This window comes from Rhamphochromis longiceps, linkage group LG4, assembly GCF_057381845.1.
Source record: "Rhamphochromis longiceps isolate RC_006_pf linkage group LG4, R_longiceps_female_GT1.1, whole genome shotgun sequence".
Classification (NCBI taxonomy): Eukaryota; Metazoa; Chordata; class Actinopteri; order Cichliformes; family Cichlidae; genus Rhamphochromis; species Rhamphochromis longiceps.
The window spans coordinates 1-20,000 of NC_140560.1; positions in this window are offsets into that span (position 1 = coordinate 1).

A 20,000-nucleotide genomic window follows, 5' to 3' on the forward strand; every position below is an offset into this window, starting at 1 on the left:
CCATATCTTGGGTTCAGTGCACTTTATTGGGCCTTCGCGACGTTTCGGCGTATTTTCGCCTTCCTCAGGCTGGCCCAATATGTTTCTATCTGTTTGTTCTCTGTGTGCCTCTCTTGGCTTTTATACTTGTGTTGTCTCCTCCCACTTTTAGGTTTTCTGTTTGTGTTTCTTTCAAACTTTCTTTCTTAGTTTCTCACTTGTTTTTCTGTTTCTCTCTTTCTCTTACTTGTTTTCTGTTTCTGTTATTTGTTTTTCTGCTTCTCTTACTTGTTTTTCTGTTTCTCTTATTTGTTTTCTTCCCCTCTTATTTGTTTTTCTGTTTCTCTTATTTGTTTTTCTATCTTTATATTCTCTTCATTTTCTCTTTGTTTTTATGGCACCCCCTACTTGGTTTGACATCCCGTCCTATTTCACGTACTTGTTTTTTCTTTGTCTGTCTCTTGTCTTTAAGTTCTCTTCTTGTTTTTATGGCACCCCCTGCTTGGTTTGACATCCCGTCCTTTGTTGTTCATGTTCTCTTTGTTTTTCTCTTTCTGTGTTTGTTATACGTTACTTCTCTTTTTACTTTTTCTGTTTTTACGTGACTTCATGTCTTCTTCTTGCTGCTTTCTTTGACTCTCTCTTGTCTTTCTTGTCTTAATTGTTTTTTGTTTTTATAGGGACCCCCTGGTTAGGGTTAGGATTTGTTATAGGGCAGGGGCACCCCCAACCCCACGAGGCACTGCTGGTTAGGTGTTAAGTAAGGAACAGGCCACCAGCAAGCTGGTAGCCTGGCGTGCACGGGCCATCGATGGGGCCGGGTGGTGGTGTCCCTGCCCTGTTCAAAAAATTACCCATATCTTGGGTTCAGTGCACTTTATTGGGCCTTCGCGACGTTTCGGCGTATTTTCGCCTTCCTCAGGCTGGCCCAATATGTTTCTATCTGTTTGTTCTCTGTGTGCCTCTCTTGGCTTTTATACTTGTGTTGTCTCCTCCCACTTTTAGGTTTTCTGTTTGTGTTTCTTTCAAACTTTCTTTCTTAGTTTCTCACTTGTTTTTCTGTTTCTCTCTTTCTCTTACTTGTTTTTCTGTTTCTGTTATTTGTTTTTTCTGCTTCTCTTACTTGTTTTTCTGTTTCTCTTATTTGTTTTTCTTCCCCTCTTATTTGTTTTTCTGTTTCTCTTATTTGTTTTTCTATCTTTATATTTCTCTTCATTTTCTCTTTGTTTTTATGGCACCCCCTACTTGGTTTGACATCCCGTCCTATTTCACGTACTTGTTTTTTCTTTGTCTGTCTCTTGTCTTTAAGTCTCTTCTTGTTTTTATGGCACCCCCTGCTTGGTTTGACATCCCGTCCTTTGTTGTTCATGTTCTCTTTGTTTTTCTCTTTCTGTGTTTGTTATACGTTACTTCTCTTTTTACTTTTTCTGTTTTTACGTGACTTCATGTCTTTCTTTCTGCTTTTCTTTGACTCTCTTGTCTTTCTTGTCTTAATTGTTTTTGTTTTTATAGGGACCCCCCTGGTTAGGGTTAGGATTTGTTATAGGGCAGGGGCACCCCCAACCCCACGAGGCACTGGCTGGTTAGGTGTTAAGTAAGGAACAGGCCACCAGCAAGCTGGTAGCCTGGCGTGCACGGGCCATCGATGGGGCCGGGTTGGTGGTGTCCCTGCCCTGGTTCAAAAAATTACCCATATCTTGGGTTCAGTGCACTTTATTGGGCCTTCGCGACGTTTCGGCGTATTTTCGCCTTCCTCAGGCTGGCCCAATATGTTTCTATCTGTTTGTTCTCTGTGTGCCTCTCTTGGCTTTTATACTTGTGTTGTCTCCTCCCACTTTTAGGTTTTCTGTTTGTGTTTCTTTCAAACTTTCTTTCTTAGTTTCTCACTTGTTTTTCTGTTTCTCTCTTTCTCTTACTTGTTTTTCTGTTTCTGTTATTTGTTTTTCTGCTTCTCTTACTTGTTTTTCTGTTTCTCTTATTTGTTTTTCTTCCCCTCTTATTTGTTTTTCTGTTTCTCTTATTTGTTTTCTATCTTTATATTTCTCTTCATTTTCTCTTTGTTTTTATGGCACCCCCTACTTGGTTTGACATCCCGTCCTATTTCACGTACTTGTTTTTTCTTTGTCTGTCTCTTGTCTTTAAGTTCTCTTCTTGTTTTTTATGGCACCCCCTGCTTGGTTTGACATCCCGTCCTTTGTTGTTCATGTTCTCTTTGTTTTTCTCTTTCTGTGTTTGTTATACGTTACTTCTCTTTTTACTTTTTCTGTTTTTACGTGACTTCATGTCTTTCTTTCTGCTTTTCTTTGACTCTCTTGTCTTTCTTGTCTTAATTGTTTTTGTTTTTATAGGGACCCCCCTGGTTAGGGTTAGGATTTGTTATAGGGCAGGGGCACCCCCAACCCCACGAGGCACTGGCTGGTTAGGTGTTAAGTAAGGAACAGGCCACCAGCAGCTGGTAGCCTGGCGTGCACGGGCCATCGATGGGGCCGGGTGGTGGTGTCCCTGCCCTGGTTCAAAAAATTACCCATATCTTGGGTTCAGTGCACTTTATTGGGCCTTCGCGACGTTTCGGCGTATTTTCGCCTTCCTCAGGCTGGCCCAATATGTTTCTATCTGTTTGTTCTCTGTGTGCCTCTCTTGGCTTTTATACTTGTGTTGTCTCCTCCCACTTTTAGGTTTTCTGTTTGTGTTTCTTTCAAACTTTCTTTCTTAGTTTCTCACTTGTTTTTCTGTTTCTCTCTTTCTCTTACTTGTTTTTCTGTTTCTGTTATTTGTTTTTCTGCTTCTCTTACTTGTTTTTCTGTTTCTCTTATTTGTTTTTCTTCCCCTCTTATTTGTTTTTCTGTTTCTCTTATTTGTTTTTCTATCTTTATATTTCTCTTCATTTTCTCTTTGTTTTTATGGCACCCCCTACTTGGTTTGACATCCCGTCCTATTTCACGTACTTGTTTTTTCTTTGTCTGTCTCTTGTCTTTAAGTTCTCTTCTTGTTTTTATGGCACCCCCTGCTTGGTTTGACATCCCGTCCTTTGTTGTTCATGTTCTCTTTGTTTTTCTCTTTCTGTGTTTGTTATACGTTACTTCTCTTTTTACTTTTTTCTGTTTTTACGTGACTTCATGTCTTTCTTTCTGCTTTTCTTTGACTCTCTTGTCTTTCTTGTCTTAATTGTTTTTTGTTTTTATAGGGACCCCCCTGGTTAGGGTTAGGATTTGTTATAGGGCAGGGGCACCCCCAACCCCACGAGGCACTGGCTGGTTAGGTGTTAAGTAAGGAACAGGCCACCAGCAAGCTGGTAGCCTGGCGTGCACGGGCCATCGATGGGGCCGGGTGGTGGTGTCCCTGCCCTGGTTCAAAAAATTACCCATATCTTGGGTTCAGTGCACTTTATTGGGCCTTCGCGACGTTTCGGCGTATTTTCGCCTTCCTCAGGCTGGCCCAATATGTTTCTATCTGTTTGTTCTCTGTGTGCCTCTCTTGGCTTTTATACTTGTGTTGTCTCCTCCCACTTTTAGGTTTTCTGTTTGTGTTTCTTTCAAACTTTCTTTCTTAGTTTCTCACTTGTTTTTTCTGTTTCTCTCTTTCTCTTACTTGTTTTTCTGTTTCTGTTATTTGTTTTTCTGCTTCTCTTACTTGTTTTTCTGTTTCTCTTATTTGTTTTTCTTCCCCTCTTATTTGTTTTTCTGTTTCTCTTATTTGTTTTTCTATCTTTATATTTCTCTTCATTTTCTCTTTGTTTTTATGGCACCCCCTACTTGGTTTGACATCCCGTCCTATTTCACGTACTTGTTTTTTCTTTGTCTGTCTCTTGTCTTTAAGTTCTCTTCTTGTTTTTATGGCACCCCCTGCTTGGTTTGACATCCCGTCCTTTGTTGTTCATGTTCTCTTTGTTTTTCTCTTTCTGTGTTTGTTATACGTTACTTCTCTTTTTACTTTTTCTGTTTTTACGTGACTTCATGTCTTTCTTTCTGCTTTTCTTTGACTCTCTTGTCTTTCTTGTCTTAATTGTTTTTTGTTTTTATAGGGACCCCCTGGTTAGGGTTAGGATTTGTTATAGGGCAGGGGCACCCCCAACCCCACGAGGCACTGGCTGGTTAGGTGTTAAGTAAGGAACAGGCCACCAGCAAGCTGGTAGCCTGGCGTGCACGGGCCATCGATGGGGCCGGGTGGTGGTGTCCCTGCCCTGGTTCAAAAAATTACCCATATCTTGGGTTCAGTGCACTTTATTGGGCCTTCGCGACGTTTCGGCGTATTTTCGCCTTCCTCAGGCTGGCCCAATATGTTTCTATCTGTTTGTTCTCTGTGTGCCTCTCTTGGCTTTTATACTTGTGTTGTCTCCTCCCACTTTTAGGTTTTCTGTTTGTGTTTCTTTCAAACTTTCTTTCTTAGTTTCTCACTTGTTTTTCTGTTTCTCTCTTTCTCTTACTTGTTTTTCTGTTTCTGTTATTTGTTTTTCTGCTTCTCTTACTTGTTTTTCTGTTTCTCTTATTTGTTTTTCTTCCCCTCTTATTTGTTTTTCTGTTTCTCTTATTTGTTTTTCTATCTTTATATTTCTCTTCATTTTCTCTTTGTTTTTATGGCACCCCCCTACTTGGTTTGACATCCCGTCCTATTTCACGTACTTGTTTTTTCTTTGTCTGTCTCTTGTCTTTAAGTTCTCTTCTTGTTTTTTATGGCACCCCCCTGCTTGGTTTGACATCCCGTCCTTTGTTGTTCATGTTCTCTTTGTTTTTCTCTTTCTGTGTTTGTTATACGTTACTTCTCTTTTTACTTTTTCTGTTTTTACGTGACTTCATGTCTTTCTTTCTGCTTTTCTTTGACTCTCTTGTCTTTCTTGTCTTAATTGTTTTTTGTTTTTATAGGGACCCCCTGGTTAGGGTTAGGATTTGTTATAGGGCAGGGGCACCCCCAACCCCACGAGGCACTGGCTGGTTAGGTGTTAAGTAAGGAACAGGCCACCAGCAAGCTGGTAGCCTGGCGTGCACGGGCCATCGATGGGGCCGGGTGGTGGTGTCCCTGCCCTGGTTCAAAAAATTACCCATATCTTGGGTTCAGTGCACTTTATTGGGCCTTCGCGACGTTTCGGCGTATTTTCGCCTTCCTCAGGCTGGCCCAATATGTTTCTATCTGTTTGTTCTCTGTGTGCCTCTCTTGGCTTTTATACTTGTGTTGTCTCCTCCCACTTTTAGGTTTTCTGTTTGTGTTTCTTTCAAACTTTCTTTCTTAGTTTCTCACTTGTTTTTCTGTTTCTCTCTTTCTCTTACTTGTTTTTCTGTTTCTGTTATTTGTTTTTCTGCTTCTCTTACTTGTTTTTCTGTTTCTCTTATTTGTTTTTCTTCCCCTCTTATTTGTTTTTCTGTTTCTCTTATTTGTTTTTCTATCTTTATATTTCTCTTCATTTTCTCTTTGTTTTTATGGCACCCCCTACTTGGTTTGACATCCCGTCCTATTTCACGTACTTGTTTTTTCTTTGTCTGTCTCTTGTCTTTAAGTTCTCTTCTTGTTTTTATGGCACCCCCTGCTTGGTTTGACATCCCGTCCTTTGTTGTTCATGTTCTCTTTGTTTTTCTCTTTCTGTGTTTGTTATACGTTACTTCTCTTTTTACTTTTTCTGTTTTTACGTGACTTCATGTCTTTCTTTCTGCTTTTCTTTGACTCTCTTGTCTTTCTTGTCTTAATTGTTTTTTGTTTTTATAGGGACCCCCCTGGTTAGGGTTAGGATTTGTTATAGGGCAGGGGCACCCCCAACCCCACGAGGCACTGGCTGGTTAGGTGTTAAGTAAGGAACAGGCCACCAGCAAGCTGGTAGCCTGGCGTGCACGGGCCATCGATGGGGCCGGGTGGTGGTGTCCCTGCCCTGGTTCAAAAAATTACCCATATCTTGGGTTCAGTGCACTTTATTGGGCCTTCGCGACGTTTCGGCGTATTTTCGCCTTCCTCAGGCTGGCCCAATATGTTTCTATCTGTTTGTTCTCTGTGTGCCTCTCTTGGCTTTTATACTTGTGTTGTCTCCTCCCACTTTTAGGTTTTCTGTTTGTGTTTCTTTCAAACTTTCTTTCTTAGTTTCTCACTTGTTTTTCTGTTTCTCTCTTTCTCTTACTTGTTTTTCTGTTTCTGTTATTTGTTTTTCTGCTTCTCTTACTTGTTTTTCTGTTTCTCTTATTTGTTTTTCTTCCCCTCTTATTTGTTTTTCTGTTTCTCTTATTTGTTTTTCTATCTTTATATTTCTCTTCATTTTCTCTTTGTTATGCACCCCCTACTTGGTTTGACATCCCGTCCTATTTCACGTACTTGTTTTTTCTTTGTCTGTCTCTTGTCTTTAAGTTCTCTTCTTGTTTTTATGGCACCCCCTGCTTGGTTTGACATCCCGTCCTTTGTTGTTCATGTTCTCTTTGTTTTTCTCTTTCTGTGTTTGTTATACGTTACTTCTCTTTTTACTTTTTTCTGTTTTTACGTGACTTCATGTCTTTCTTTCTGCTTTTCTTTGACTCTCTTGTCTTTCTTGTCTTAATTGTTTTTTGTTTTTATAGGGACCCCCCTGGTTAGGGGTTAGGATTTGTTATAGGGCAGGGGCACCCCCAACCCACGGAGGCACTGGCTGGTTAGGTGTTAAGTAAGGAACAGGCCACCAGCAAGCTGGTAGCCTGGCGTGCACGGGCCATCGATGGGGCCGGGTGGTGGTGTCCCTGCCCTGGTTCAAAAAATTACCCATATCTTGGGTTCAGTGCACTTTATTGGGCCTTCGCGACGTTTCGGCGTATTTTCGCCTCCTCAGGCTGGCCCAATATGTTTCTATCTGTTTGTTCTCTGTGTGCCTCTCTTGGCTTTTTATACTTGTGTTTGTCTCCTCCCACTTTTAGGTTTTCTGTTTGTGTTTCTTTCAAACTTTCTTTCTTAAGTTTCTCACTTGTTTTTCTGTTTCTCTCTTTCTCTTACTTGTTTTTCTGTTTTCTGTTATTTGTTTTTCTGCTTCTCTTACTTGTTTTTCTGTTTCTCTTATTTGTTTTTCTTCCCCTCTTATTTGTTTTTCTGTTTCACTTATTTGTTTTTCTATCTTTATATTTCTCTTCATTTTCTCTTTGTTTTTATGGCACCCCCTACTTGGTTTGACATCCCGTCCTATTTCACGTACTTGTTTTTTCTTTGTCTGTCTCTTGTCTTTAAGTTCTCTTCTTGTTTTTATGGCACCCCCTGCTTGGTTTGACATCCCGTCCTTTGTTGTTCATGTTCTCTTTGTTTTTCTCTTTCTGTGTTTGTTATACGTTAACTTCTCTTTTTACTTTTTCTGTTTTTACGTGACTTCATGTCTTTCTTTCTGCTTTTCTTTGACTCTCTTGTCTTTCTTGTCTTAATTTTTTTGTTTTTATAGGGACCCCCCTGGTTAGGGTTAGGATTTGTTATAGGGCAGGGGCACCCCCAACCCCACGAGGCACTGGCTGGTTAGGTGTTAAGTAAGGAACAGGCCACCAGCAAGCTGGTAGCCTGGCGTGCACGGGCCATCGATGGGGCCGGGTGGTGGTGTCCCTGCCCTGGTTCAAAAAATTACCCATATCTTGGGTTCAGTGCACTTTATTGGGCCTTCGCGACGTTTCGGCGTATTTTCGCCTTCCTCAGGCTGGCCCAATATGTTTCTATCTGTTTGTTCTCTGTGTGCCTCTCTTGGCTTTTATACTTGTGTTGTCTCCTCCCACTTTTAGGTTTTCTGTTTGTGTTTCTTTCAAACTTTCTTTCTTAGTTTCTCACTTGTTTTTCTGTTTCTCTCTTTCTCTTACTTGTTTTTCTGTTTCTGTTATTTGTTTTTCTGCTTCTCTTACTTGTTTTTCTGTTTCTCTTATTTGTTTTTCTTCCCCTCTTATTTGTTTTTCTGTTTCTCTTATTTGTTTTTCTATCTTTATATTTCTCTTCATTTTCTCTTTGTTTTTATGGCACCCCCTACTTGGTTTGACATCCCGTCCTATTTCACGTACTTGTTTTTTCTTTGTCTGTCTCTTGTCTTTAAGTTCTCTTCTTGTTTTTATGGCACCCCCTGCTTGGTTTGACATCCCGTCCTTTGTTGTTCATGTTCTCTTTGTTTTTCTCTTTCTGTGTTTGTTATACGTTACTTCTCTTTTTACTTTTTCTGTTTTTACGTGACTTCATGTCTTTCTTTCTGCTTTTCTTTGACTCTCTTGTCTTTCTTGTCTTAATTGTTTTTTGTTTTTATAGGGACCCCCCTGGTTAGGGTTAGGATTTGTTATAGGGCAGGGGCACCCCCAACCCCACGAGGCACTGGCTGGTTAGGTGTTAAGTAAGGAACAGGCCACCAGCAAGCTGGTAGCCTGGCGTGCACGGGCCATCGATGGGGCCGGGTGGTGGTGTCCCTGCCCTGGTTCAAAAAATTACCCATATCTTGGGTTCAGTGCACTTTATTGGGCCTTCGCGACGTTTCGGCGTATTTTCGCCTTCCTCAGGCTGGCCCAATATGTTTCTATCTGTTTGTTCTCTGTGTGCCTCTCTTGGCTTTTATACTTGTGTTGTCTCCTCCCACTTTTAGGTTTTCTGTTTGTGTTTCTTTCAAACTTTCTTTCTTAGTTTCTCACTTGTTTTTCTGTTTCTCTCTTTCTCTTACTTGTTTTTCTGTTTCTGTTATTTGTTTTTCTGCTTCTCTTACTTGTTTTTCTGTTTCTCTTATTTGTTTTTCTTCCCCTCTTATTTGTTTTTCTGTTTCTCTTATTTGTTTTTCTATCTTTATATTTCTCTTCATTTTCTCTTTGTTTTTATGGCACCCCCTACTTGGTTTGACATCCCGTCCTATTTCACGTACTTGTTTTTTCTTTGTCTGTCTCTTGTCTTTAAGTTCTCTTCTTGTTTTTATGGCACCCCCTGCTTGGTTTGACATCCCGTCCTTTGTTGTTCATGTTCTCTTTGTTTTTCTCTTTCTGTGTTTGTTATACGTTACTTCTCTTTTTACTTTTTCTGTTTTTACGTGACTTCATGTCTTTCTTTCTGCTTTTCTTTGACTCTCTTGTCTTTCTTGTCTTAATTGTTTTTTGTTTTTATAGGGACCCCCCTGGTTAGGGTTAGGATTTGTTATAGGGCAGGGGCACCCCCAACCCCACGAGGCACTGGCTGGTTAGGTGTTAAGTAAGGAACAGGCCACCAGCAAGCTGGTAGCCTGGCGTGCACGGGCCATCGATGGGGCCGGGTGGTGGTGTCCCTGCCCTGGTTCAAAAAATTACCCATATCTTGGGTTCAGTGCACTTTATTGGGCCTTCGCGACGTTTCGGCGTATTTTCGCCTTCCTCAGGCTGGCCCAATATGTTTCTATCTGTTTGTTCTCTGTGTGCCTCTCTTGGCTTTTATACTTGTGTTGTCTCCTCCCACTTTTAGGTTTTCTGTTTGTGTTTCTTTCAAACTTTCTTTCTTAGTTTCTCACTTGTTTTTCTGTTTCTCTCTTTCTCTTACTTGTTTTTCTGTTTCTGTTATTTGTTTTTCTGCTTCTCTTACTTGTTTTTCTGTTTCTCTTATTTGTTTTTCTTCCCCTCTTATTTGTTTTTCTGTTTCTCTTATTTGTTTTTCTATCTTTATATTTCTCTTCATTTTCTCTTTGTTTTTATGGCACCCCCTACTTGGTTTGACATCCCGTCCTATTTCACGTACTTGTTTTTTCTTTGTCTGTCTCTTGTCTTTAAGTTCTCTTCTTGTTTTTATGGCACCCCCTGCTTGGTTTGACATCCCGTCCTTTGTTGTTCATGTTCTCTTTGTTTTTCTCTTTCTGTGTTTGTTATACGTTACTTCTCTTTTTACTTTTTCTGTTTTTACGTGACTTCATGTCTTTCTTTCTGCTTTTCTTTGACTCTCTTGTCTTTCTTGTCTTAATTGTTTTTTGTTTTTATAGGGACCCCCCTGGTTAGGGTTAGGATTTGTTATAGGGCAGGGGCACCCCCAACCCCACGAGGCACTGGCTGGTTAGGTGTTAAGTAAGGAACAGGCCACCAGCAAGCTGGTAGCCTGGCGTGCACGGGCCATCGATGGGGCCGGGTGGTGGTGTCCCTGCCCTGGTTCAAAAAATTACCCATATCTTGGGTTCAGTGCACTTTATTGGGCCTTCGCGACGTTTCGGCGTATTTTCGCCTTCCTCAGGCTGGCCCAATATGTTTCTATCTGTTTGTTCTCTGTGTGCCTCTCTTGGCTTTTATACTTGTGTTGTCTCCTCCCACTTTTAGGTTTTCTGTTTGTGTTTCTTTCAAACTTTCTTTCTTAGTTTCTCACTTGTTTTTCTGTTTCTCTCTTTCTCTTACTTGTTTTTCTGTTTCTGTTATTTGTTTTTCTGCTTCTCTTACTTGTTTTTCTGTTTCTCTTATTTGTTTTTCTTCCCCTCTTATTTGTTTTTCTGTTTCTCTTATTTGTTTTTCTATCTTTATATTTCTCTTCATTTTCTCTTTGTTTTTATGGCACCCCCTACTTGGTTTGACATCCCGTCCTATTTCACGTACTTGTTTTTTCTTTGTCTGTCTCTTGTCTTTAAGTTCTCTTCTTGTTTTTATGGCACCCCCTGCTTGGTTTGACATCCCGTCCTTTGTTGTTCATGTTCTCTTTGTTTTTCTCTTTCTGTGTTTGTTATACGTTACTTCTCTTTTTACTTTTTCTGTTTTTACGTGACTTCATGTCTTTCTTTCTGCTTTTCTTTGACTCTCTTGTCTTTCTTGTCTTAATTGTTTTTTGTTTTTATAGGGACCCCCCTGGTTAGGGTTAGGATTTGTTATAGGGCAGGGGCACCCCCAACCCCACGAGGCACTGGCTGGTTAGGTGTTAAGTAAGGAACAGGCCACCAGCAAGCTGGTAGCCTGGCGTGCACGGGCCATCGATGGGGCCGGGTGGTGGTGTCCCTGCCCTGGTTCAAAAAATTACCCATATCTTGGGTTCAGTGCACTTTATTGGGCCTTCGCGACGTTTCGGCGTATTTTCGCCTTCCTCAGGCTGGCCCAATATGTTTCTATCTGTTTGTTCTCTGTGTGCCTCTCTTGGCTTTTATACTTGTGTTGTCTCCTCCCACTTTTAGGTTTTCTGTTTGTGTTTCTTTCAAACTTTCTTTCTTAGTTTCTCACTTGTTTTTCTGTTTCTCTCTTTCTCTTACTTGTTTTTCTGTTTCTGTTATTTGTTTTTCTGCTTCTCTTACTTGTTTTTCTGTTTCTCTTATTTGTTTTTCTTCCCCTCTTATTTGTTTTTCTGTTTCTCTTATTTGTTTTTCTATCTTTATATTTCTCTTCATTTTCTCTTTGTTTTTATGGCACCCCCTACTTGGTTTGACATCCCGTCCTATTTCACGTACTTGTTTTTTCTTTGTCTGTCTCTTGTCTTTAAGTTCTCTTCTTGTTTTTATGGCACCCCCTGCTTGGTTTGACATCCCGTCCTTTGTTGTTCATGTTCTCTTTGTTTTTCTCTTTCTGTGTTTGTTATACGTTACTTCTCTTTTTACTTTTTCTGTTTTTACGTGACTTCATGTCTTTCTTTCTGCTTTTCTTTGACTCTCTTGTCTTTCTTGTCTTAATTGTTTTTTGTTTTTATAGGGACCCCCCTGGTTAGGGTTAGGATTTGTTATAGGGCAGGGGCACCCCCAACCCCACGAGGCACTGGCTGGTTAGGTGTTAAGTAAGGAACAGGCCACCAGCAAGCTGGTAGCCTGGCGTGCACGGGCCATCGATGGGGCCGGGTGGTGGTGTCCCTGCCCTGGTTCAAAAAATTACCCATATCTTGGGTTCAGTGCACTTTATTGGGCCTTCGCGACGTTTCGGCGTATTTTCGCCTTCCTCAGGCTGGCCCAATATGTTTCTATCTGTTTGTTCTCTGTGTGCCTCTCTTGGCTTTTATACTTGTGTTGTCTCCTCCCACTTTTAGGTTTTCTGTTTGTGTTTCTTTCAAACTTTCTTTCTTAGTTTCTCACTTGTTTTTCTGTTTCTCTCTTTCTCTTACTTGTTTTTCTGTTTCTGTTATTTGTTTTTCTGCTTCTCTTACTTGTTTTTCTGTTTCTCTTATTTGTTTTTCTTCCCCTCTTATTTGTTTTTCTGTTTCTCTTATTTGTTTTTCTATCTTTATATTTCTCTTCATTTTCTCTTTGTTTTTATGGCACCCCCTACTTGGTTTGACATCCCGTCCTATTTCACGTACTTGTTTTTTCTTTGTCTGTCTCTTGTCTTTAAGTTCTCTTCTTGTTTTTATGGCACCCCCTGCTTGGTTTGACATCCCGTCCTTTGTTGTTCATGTTCTCTTTGTTTTTCTCTTTCTGTGTTTGTTATACGTTACTTCTCTTTTTACTTTTTCTGTTTTTACGTGACTTCATGTCTTTCTTTCTGCTTTTCTTTGACTCTCTTGTCTTTCTTGTCTTAATTGTTTTTTGTTTTTATAGGGACCCCCCTGGTTAGGGTTAGGATTTGTTATAGGGCAGGGGCACCCCCAACCCCACGAGGCACTGGCTGGTTAGGTGTTAAGTAAGGAACAGGCCACCAGCAAGCTGGTAGCCTGGCGTGCACGGGCCATCGATGGGGCCGGGTGGTGGTGTCCCTGCCCTGGTTCAAAAAATTACCCATATCTTGGGTTCAGTGCACTTTATTGGGCCTTCGCGACGTTTCGGCGTATTTTCGCCTTCCTCAGGCTGGCCCAATATGTTTCTATCTGTTTGTTCTCTGTGTGCCTCTCTTGGCTTTTATACTTGTGTTGTCTCCTCCCACTTTTAGGTTTTCTGTTTGTGTTTCTTTCAAACTTTCTTTCTTAGTTTCTCACTTGTTTTTCTGTTTCTCTCTTTCTCTTACTTGTTTTTCTGTTTCTGTTATTTGTTTTTCTGCTTCTCTTACTTGTTTTTCTGTTTCTCTTATTTGTTTTTCTTCCCCTCTTATTTGTTTTTCTGTTTCTCTTATTTGTTTTTCTATCTTTATATTTCTCTTCATTTTCTCTTTGTTTTTATGGCACCCCCTACTTGGTTTGACATCCCGTCCTATTTCACGTACTTGTTTTTTCTTTGTCTGTCTCTTGTCTTTAAGTTCTCTTCTTGTTTTTATGGCACCCCCTGCTTGGTTTGACATCCCGTCCTTTGTTGTTCATGTTCTCTTTGTTTTTCTCTTTCTGTGTTTGTTATACGTTACTTCTCTTTTTACTTTTTCTGTTTTTACGTGACTTCATGTCTTTCTTTCTGCTTTTCTTTGACTCTCTTGTCTTTCTTGTCTTAATTGTTTTTTGTTTTTATAGGGACCCCCCTGGTTAGGGTTAGGATTTGTTATAGGGCAGGGGCACCCCCAACCCCACGAGGCACTGGCTGGTTAGGTGTTAAGTAAGGAACAGGCCACCAGCAAGCTGGTAGCCTGGCGTGCACGGGCCATCGATGGGGCCGGGTGGTGGTGTCCCTGCCCTGGTTCAAAAAATTACCCATATCTTGGGTTCAGTGCACTTTATTGGGCCTTCGCGACGTTTCGGCGTATTTTCGCCTTCCTCAGGCTGGCCCAATATGTTTCTATCTGTTTGTTCTCTGTGTGCCTCTCTTGGCTTTTATACTTGTGTTGTCTCCTCCCACTTTTAGGTTTTCTGTTTGTGTTTCTTTCAAACTTTCTTTCTTAGTTTCTCACTTGTTTTTCTGTTTCTCTCTTTCTCTTACTTGTTTTTCTGTTTCTGTTATTTGTTTTTCTGCTTCTCTTACTTGTTTTTCTGTTTCTCTTATTTGTTTTTCTTCCCCTCTTATTTGTTTTTCTGTTTCTCTTATTTGTTTTTCTATCTTTATATTTCTCTTCATTTTCTCTTTGTTTTTATGGCACCCCCTACTTGGTTTGACATCCCGTCCTATTTCACGTACTTGTTTTTTCTTTGTCTGTCTCTTGTCTTTAAGTTCTCTTCTTGTTTTTATGGCACCCCCTGCTTGGTTTGACATCCCGTCCTTTGTTGTTCATGTTCTCTTTGTTTTTCTCTTTCTGTGTTTGTTATACGTTACTTCTCTTTTTACTTTTTCTGTTTTTACGTGACTTCATGTCTTTCTTTCTGCTTTTCTTTGACTCTCTTGTCTTTCTTGTCTTAATTGTTTTTTGTTTTTATAGGGACCCCCCTGGTTAGGGTTAGGATTTGTTATAGGGCAGGGGCACCCCCAACCCCACGAGGCACTGGCTGGTTAGGTGTTAAGTAAGGAACAGGCCACCAGCAAGCTGGTAGCCTGGCGTGCACGGGCCATCGATGGGGCCGGGTGGTGGTGTCCCTGCCCTGGTTCAAAAAATTACCCATATCTTGGGTTCAGTGCACTTTATTGGGCCTTCGCGACGTTTCGGCGTATTTTCGCCTTCCTCAGGCTGGCCCAATATGTTTCTATCTGTTTGTTCTCTGTGTGCCTCTCTTGGCTTTTATACTTGTGTTGTCTCCTCCCACTTTTAGGTTTTCTGTTTGTGTTTCTTTCAAACTTTCTTTCTTAGTTTCTCACTTGTTTTTCTGTTTCTCTCTTTCTCTTACTTGTTTTTCTGTTTCTGTTATTTGTTTTTCTGCTTCTCTTACTTGTTTTTCTGTTTCTCTTATTTGTTTTTCTTCCCCTCTTATTTGTTTTTCTGTTTCTCTTATTTGTTTTTCTATCTTTATATTTCTCTTCATTTTCTCTTTGTTTTTATGGCACCCCCTACTTGGTTTGACATCCCGTCCTATTTCACGTACTTGTTTTTTCTTTGTCTGTCTCTTGTCTTTAAGTTCTCTTCTTGTTTTTATGGCACCCCCTGCTTGGTTTGACATCCCGTCCTTTGTTGTTCATGTTCTCTTTGTTTTTCTCTTTCTGTGTTTGTTATACGTTACTTCTCTTTTTACTTTTTCTGTTTTTACGTGACTTCATGTCTTTCTTTCTGCTTTTCTTTGACTCTCTTGTCTTTCTTGTCTTAATTGTTTTTTGTTTTTATAGGGACCCCCCTGGTTAGGGTTAGGATTTGTTATAGGGCAGGGGCACCCCCAACCCCACGAGGCACTGGCTGGTTAGGTGTTAAGTAAGGAACAGGCCACCAGCAAGCTGGTAGCCTGGCGTGCACGGGCCATCGATGGGGCCGGGTGGTGGTGTCCCTGCCCTGGTTCAAAAAATTACCCATATCTTGGGTTCAGTGCACTTTATTGGGCCTTCGCGACGTTTCGGCGTATTTTCGCCTTCCTCAGGCTGGCCCAATATGTTTCTATCTGTTTGTTCTCTGTGTGCCTCTCTTGGCTTTTATACTTGTGTTGTCTCCTCCCACTTTTAGGTTTTCTGTTTGTGTTTCTTTCAAACTTTCTTTCTTAGTTTCTCACTTGTTTTTCTGTTTCTCTCTTTCTCTTACTTGTTTTTCTGTTTCTGTTATTTGTTTTTCTGCTTCTCTTACTTGTTTTTCTGTTTCTCTTATTTGTTTTTCTTCCCCTCTTATTTGTTTTTCTGTTTCTCTTATTTGTTTTTCTATCTTTATATTTCTCTTCATTTTCTCTTTGTTTTTATGGCACCCCCTACTTGGTTTGACATCCCGTCCTATTTCACGTACTTGTTTTTTCTTTGTCTGTCTCTTGTCTTTAAGTTCTCTTCTTGTTTTTATGGCACCCCCTGCTTGGTTTGACATCCCGTCCTTTGTTGTTCATGTTCTCTTTGTTTTTCTCTTTCTGTGTTTGTTATACGTTACTTCTCTTTTTACTTTTTCTGTTTTTACGTGACTTCATGTCTTTCTTTCTGCTTTTCTTTGACTCTCTTGTCTTTCTTGTCTTAATTGTTTTTTGTTTTTATAGGGACCCCCCTGGTTAGGGTTAGGATTTGTTATAGGGCAGGGGCACCCCCAACCCCACGAGGCACTGGCTGGTTAGGTGTTAAGTAAGGAACAGGCCACCAGCAAGCTGGTAGCCTGGCGTGCACGGGCCATCGATGGGGCCGGGTGGTGGTGTCCCTGCCCTGGTTCAAAAAATTACCCATATCTTGGGTTCAGTGCACTTTATTGGGCCTTCGCGACGTTTCGGCGTATTTTCGCCTTCCTCAGGCTGGCCCAATATGTTTCTATCTGTTTGTTCTCTGTGTGCCTCTCTTGGCTTTTATACTTGTGTTGTCTCCTCCCACTTTTAGGTTTTCTGTTTGTGTTTCTTTCAAACTTTCTTTCTTAGTTTCTCACTTGTTTTTCTGTTTCTCTCTTTCTCTTACTTGTTTTTCTGTTTCTGTTATTTGTTTTTCTGCTTCTCTTACTTGTTTTTCTGTTTCTCTTATTTGTTTTTCTTCCCCTCTTATTTGTTTTTCTGTTTCTCTTATTTGTTTTTCTATCTTTATATTTCTCTTCATTTTCTCTTTGTTTTTATGGCACCCCCTACTTGGTTTGACATCCCGTCCTATTTCACGTACTTGTTTTTTCTTTGTCTGTCTCTTGTCTTTAAGTTCTCTTCTTGTTTTTATGGCACCCCCTGCTTGGTTTGACATCCCGTCCTTTGTTGTTCATGTTCTCTTTGTTTTTCTCTTTCTGTGTTTGTTATACGTTACTTCTCTTTTTACTTTTTCTGTTTTTACGTGACTTCATGTCTTTCTTTCTGCTTTTCTTTGACTCTCTTGTCTTTCTTGTCTTAATTGTTTTTTGTTTTTATAGGGACCCCCCTGGTTAGGGTTAGGATTTGTTATAGGGCAGGGGCACCCCCAACCCCACGAGGCACTGGCTGGTTAGGTGTTAAGTAAGGAACAGGCCACCAGCAAGCTGGTAGCCTGGCGTGCACGGGCCATCGATGGGGCCGGGTGGTGGTGTCCCTGCCCTGGTTCAAAAAATTACCCATATCTTGGGTTCAGTGCACTTTATTGGGCCTTCGCGACGTTTCGGCGTATTTTCGCCTTCCTCAGGCTGGCCCAATATGTTTCTATCTGTTTGTTCTCTGTGTGCCTCTCTTGGCTTTTATACTTGTGTTGTCTCCTCCCACTTTTAGGTTTTCTGTTTGTGTTTCTTTCAAACTTTCTTTCTTAGTTTCTCACTTGTTTTTCTGTTTCTCTCTTTCTCTTACTTGTTTTTCTGTTTCTGTTATTTGTTTTTCTGCTTCTCTTACTTGTTTTTCTGTTTCTCTTATTTGTTTTTCTTCCCCTCTTATTTGTTTTTCTGTTTCTCTTATTTGTTTTTCTATCTTTATATTTCTCTTCATTTTCTCTTTGTTTTTATGGCACCCCCTACTTGGTTTGACATCCCGTCCTATTTCACGTACTTGTTTTTTCTTTGTCTGTCTCTTGTCTTTAAGTTCTCTTCTTGTTTTTATGGCACCCCCTGCTTGGTTTGACATCCCGTCCTTTGTTGTTCATGTTCTCTTTGTTTTTCTCTTTCTGTGTTTGTTATACGTTACTTCTCTTTTTACTTTTTCTGTTTTTACGTGACTTCATGTCTTTCTTTCTGCTTTTCTTTGACTCTCTTGTCTTTCTTGTCTTAATTGTTTTTTGTTTTTATAGGGACCCCCCTGGTTAGGGTTAGGATTTGTTATAGGGCAGGGGCACCCCCAACCCCACGAGGCACTGGCTGGTTAGGTGTTAAGTAAGGAACAGGCCACCAGCAAGCTGGTAGCCTGGCGTGCACGGGCCATCGATGGGGCCGGGTGGTGGTGTCCCTGCCCTGGTTCAAAAAATTACCCATATCTTGGGTTCAGTGCACTTTATTGGGCCTTCGCGACGTTTCGGCGTATTTTCGCCTTCCTCAGGCTGGCCCAATATGTTTCTATCTGTTTGTTCTCTGTGTGCCTCTCTTGGCTTTTATACTTGTGTTGTCTCCTCCCACTTTTAGGTTTTCTGTTTGTGTTTCTTTCAAACTTTCTTTCTTAGTTTCTCACTTGTTTTTCTGTTTCTCTCTTTCTCTTACTTGTTTTTCTGTTTCTGTTATTTGTTTTTCTGCTTCTCTTACTTGTTTTTCTGTTTCTCTTATTTGTTTTTCTTCCCCTCTTATTTGTTTTTCTGTTTCTCTTATTTGTTTTTCTATCTTTATATTTCTCTTCATTTTCTCTTTGTTTTTATGGCACCCCCTACTTGGTTTGACATCCCGTCCTATTTCACGTACTTGTTTTTTCTTTGTCTGTCTCTTGTCTTTAAGTTCTCTTCTTGTTTTTATGGCACCCCCTGCTTGGTTTGACATCCCGTCCTTTGTTGTTCATGTTCTCTTTGTTTTTCTCTTTCTGTGTTTGTTATACGTTACTTCTCTTTTTACTTTTTCTGTTTTTACGTGACTTCATGTCTTTCTTTCTGCTTTTCTTTGACTCTCTTGTCTTTCTTGTCTTAATTGTTTTTTGTTTTTATAGGGACCCCCCTGGTTAGGGTTAGGATTTGTTATAGGGCAGGGGCACCCCCAACCCCACGAGGCACTGGCTGGTTAGGTGTTAAGTAAGGAACAGGCCACCAGCAAGCTGGTAGCCTGGCGTGCACGGGCCATCGATGGGGCCGGGTGGTGGTGTCCCTGCCCTGGTTCAAAAAATTACCCATATCTTGGGTTCAGTGCACTTTATTGGGCCTTCGCGACGTTTCGGCGTATTTTCGCCTTCCTCAGGCTGGCCCAATATGTTTCTATCTGTTTGTTCTCTGTGTGCCTCTCTTGGCTTTTATACTTGTGTTGTCTCCTCCCACTTTTAGGTTTTCTGTTTGTGTTTCTTTCAAACTTTCTTTCTTAGTTTCTCACTTGTTTTTCTGTTTCTCTCTTTCTCTTACTTGTTTTTCTGTTTCTGTTATTTGTTTTTCTGCTTCTCTTACTTGTTTTTCTGTTTCTCTTATTTGTTTTTCTTCCCCTCTTATTTGTTTTTCTGTTTCTCTTATTTGTTTTTCTATCTTTATATTTCTCTTCATTTTCTCTTTGTTTTTATGGCACCCCCTACTTGGTTTGACATCCCGTCCTATTTCACGTACTTGTTTTTTCTTTGTCTGTCTCTTGTCTTTAAGTTCTCTTCTTGTTTTTATGGCACCCCCTGCTTGGTTTGACATCCCGTCCTTTGTTGTTCATGTTCTCTTTGTTTTTCTCTTTCTGTGTTTGTTATACGTTACTTCTCTTTTTACTTTTTCTGTTTTTACGTGACTTCATGTCTTTCTTTCTGCTTTTCTTTGACTCTCTTGTCTTTCTTGTCTTAATTGTTTTTTGTTTTTATAGGGACCCCCCTGGTTAGGGTTAGGATTTGTTATAGGGCAGGGGCACCCCCAACCCCACGAGGCACTGGCTGGTTAGGTGTTAAGTAAGGAACAGGCCACCAGCAAGCTGGTAGCCTGGCGTGCACGGGCCATCGATGGGGCCGGGTGGTGGTGTCCCTGCCCTGGTTCAAAAAATTACCCATATCTTGGGTTCAGTGCACTTTATTGGGCCTTCGCGACGTTTCGGCGTATTTTCGCCTTCCTCAGGCTGGCCCAATATGTTTCTATCTGTTTGTTCTCTGTGTGCCTCTCTTGGCTTTTATACTTGTGTTGTCTCCTCCCACTTTTAGGTTTTCTGTTTGTGTTTCTTTCAAACTTTCTTTCTTAGTTTCTCACTTGTTTTTCTGTTTCTCTCTTTCTCTTACTTGTTTTTCTGTTTCTGTTATTTGTTTTTCTGCTTCTCTTACTTGTTTTTCTGTTTCTCTTATTTGTTTTTCTTCCCCTCTTATTTGTTTTTCTGTTTCTCTTATTTGTTTTTCTATCTTTATATTTCTCTTCATTTTCTCTTTGTTTTTATGGCACCCCCTACTTGGTTTGACATCCCGTCCTATTTCACGTACTTGTTTTTTCTTTGTCTGTCTCTTGTCTTTAAGTTCTCTTCTTGTTTTTATGGCACCCCCTGCTTGGTTTGACATCCCGTCCTTTGTTGTTCATGTTCTCTTTGTTTTTCTCTTTCTGTGTTTGTTATACGTTACTTCTCTTTTTACTTTTTCTGTTTTTACGTGACTTCATGTCTTTCTTTCTGCTTTTCTTTGACTCTCTTGTCTTTCTTGTCTTAATTGTTTTTTGTTTTTATAGGGACCCCCCTGGTTAGGGTTAGGATTTGTTATAGGGCAGGGGCACCCCCAACCCCACGAGGCACTGGCTGGTTAGGTGTTAAGTAAGGAACAGGCCACCAGCAAGCTGGTAGCCT